This window comes from Plasmopara halstedii (genome assembly GCF_900000015.1).
Source record: "Plasmopara halstedii genome assembly, contig: Scaffold_614, whole genome shotgun sequence".
NCBI lineage: Eukaryota > Oomycota > Peronosporomycetes > Peronosporales > Peronosporaceae > Plasmopara > Plasmopara halstedii.
The window spans coordinates 528,985-529,245 of record NW_020187532.1 but is presented as its reverse complement, the minus strand read 5'-3'; positions in this window follow the sequence as shown (position 1 = coordinate 529,245).

Genomic DNA, 261 nt, shown 5'->3' with positions numbered 1-261 from the left:
CCTATTCAAATCTTGATTATATTCAATATCCTCTTCCATTACCTTACCCTTCATTTGAATCGGTGTCGCGTTGATTGCTCTGTGAAACGTCGAGTTATAATTTTTGATGACATCAGATAATAAAGTTTTGGTTAATGGCTTATCAATCTTGATTAAACGTTGCTTCAAGGTTCGATTGAAACGCTCAATCTTACCCATCGTATTGTGATCACCAGCCTCGTTATATTAATGCTCAATATTCTTCTCTTGTAGATAAGTTTA